Here is a 2,596-nt window from a genome sequence, read left to right as displayed (position 1 = left end):
AATATGTTTGCGATGATACCTGGTCGAGAAACACCTGTATGTATACGTCATTAACGCTCCACCAATAGGGGTTCGGCTGTGGTACTGTGTGATGACGTAGCCAGGTGTTCGCTTATAACACTCTGAGAATGTGAGAATTTTTTAGGGGATATTTAGTATGGTGATGAATATAAGACAGTATTGGGATTTTATTTTTTACATTTATGATTATTGTTTGTTGTATAAGAGGACAGAGGTGTTGATTCATATAATATGTGGGGTGGAATAAGGTAGACGAAGGGTGTGTCTCGGCTGCAACTACTATAGATCACCCTTCAGTTAGGTTCACTTTCGATAATAAATAATTTTTACTCTTTTGCAAAACTTGTTTTCGAAATTAAACAAAATAAATTGAAAACACTGGAATGATTGGGATGATGAGTCACTGATCCAACATTCTAGCTGAAATTTAAGTTTTTAAATATCATTGTTTTGTCTGTTATAATTTTTTTTGTCATTTGCCAGATTTTTTTTTCGATTCACCTTCTTACTAATTTTTGCCGAAACGTTAAAATATACTGGTAAGTGGGTTTCAGGGCCACGTGTGGATAAATAAGACAGCTATATTATAACTCAATTAGGTAACCTAACCTTACCTAAATGACGTCTAAAATGAAAGAGCAAATTTTACCACATACGACTCATACCCTTTAAGCTGTAACAGTAATGAAAAAGTTATATCTATTTGACAAAAACGTTTGATAATTTTTAAAACTTAATCGAAGCTCATTCTTCTTTAGCGTAACATGTGTGTGTGTGTGTGTGTGTGTGTGTATTTTATATATGGAAATGGAGAAACTACAACTAGCAGTCAACTGTTCAGGTTAAATATCAGAACAAACTGCTCCCGTTCACCGACCTGTGTATTGAACAACTCAACTTGTTTGTGTGCATTAATCCTCCTGTGTTTGTGTTACAAGAATGAGTGGACATAAGGTTCGTGGTTTTATTTGGTTTTCACATGTTTTACTTTTTCATTTAGATGTTCATAATAGCAGGAAAAAACTTAGCAAATCTACATAAAAGAATCCAAGAAGGAATTAGGGACTTTGGTATCTTTCCTGGATGTACTGTCGGCTTCACAACCTGTGTTTTCAGTCGGTAGTACAGCTGAACTGTAGAGGGATATTTCGTACCCTTACTATTTCATACTAAACTGTTTTGTGCCTGCATCATTCTGTACCCCTGTCAGGCGGCCGTCGGTAAGCTGGTCTGTTTTCAGTTAGTCACACAGCTGCCTGAGAGTGACAAGACATCGAGGCAGCCACACGTATTCCTCACCTGCCAAACACTACCCATAAAATCACATATATATACAGCATGTCTTTAATGCTGTCAGGTAGTTCGCCCGAGACAAGAATCCCTGCTGTGTGATGGCTGCAGTAAATGAACACCACAGAAAGTGAAGTACAAATATAGCAAGAAGTACTACAGACAGGAGACGTACAGTACCTTGCTAGTACATAAATGCTCTCAAGTGTGTTGTGGTTAATGTGGTTAAAGTTTGAGGATATAAAACGTTATCCAGAATGAAATGTTCCGAGTGAAGACTAGGAAGGAGGTCACCAGGTCATGAATATTAACATCTTGTCCGTTCATGGTGTCATACTCCCTGGCCATCACACCACACTTCCTGGGTAAATATTTTGAGGTAAAACTAAAGGAGATTGATGAGCACTCTGAAATTGATGGCACCCTAGGAGATCATTACTGGGAGATCAATAATGGGAGACCAATACTGGGAGACCAATACTGGGAGACCAATACTGGGAAATCAATACATGCACCTTCCTCTTTCCTTCATGACACAGTTTACTTCAAGCGACACAGTTTACTCCACACGACACAGTTTACTTCACACGACACAGTTTACTCCACACGACACAGTTTACTCCACACGACACAGTTTACTTCACACGACACAGTTTACTTCACACGACACAGTTTACTTCAAGCGACACAGTTTACTCCACACGACACAGTTTATCATTAATGACACAGTTTACTTTCCACACGACACAGTTTACTACACGACACAAAGATACTCCACACGACACAGTTTACTTCACGCGAAACAGTTTACTTCACAGACGACGCAGTTTACTTCCACACGACACAGCTTACTCCACACGACACAAAGCCATCTAATAATGACACAGTTTCATCTTACTACTCTATCACAGTTTATCTAATAACGACACAGTTTACTCAATAATTTATCACAAGCCATCCACACACACACAAGCACACACGACATGGAAGTTTACTTCAAGCATGTATTAGTTTACTTCACACTTACAGTTTACACGACACAAGCTTTACTTCTACACGACACAGTTTACTTCCCACACGACACAGTTTACTTCCACACGATACAAAGTTTACTTTACACGACAGTTTACTCCACACGACACAGTTTACTCCATACGACATAGTTTACTTCTACACGACACAGTTTACTACACGACACAGTTTACTCCACACACACAGTTTACTCCACACGACACAGCGTTTACTTCAATGACATATTTACTCCATTAATGACACAGTTACTCCC

This window comes from Homarus americanus, unplaced genomic scaffold (genome assembly GCF_018991925.1).
Source record: "Homarus americanus isolate GMGI-L3 unplaced genomic scaffold, GMGI_Hamer_2.0 scaffold44123, whole genome shotgun sequence".
Classification (NCBI taxonomy): domain Eukaryota; kingdom Metazoa; phylum Arthropoda; class Malacostraca; order Decapoda; family Nephropidae; genus Homarus; species Homarus americanus.
The sequence above is the reverse complement of the archived record's forward strand: the minus strand, read 5'-3'. Positions refer to the sequence as shown.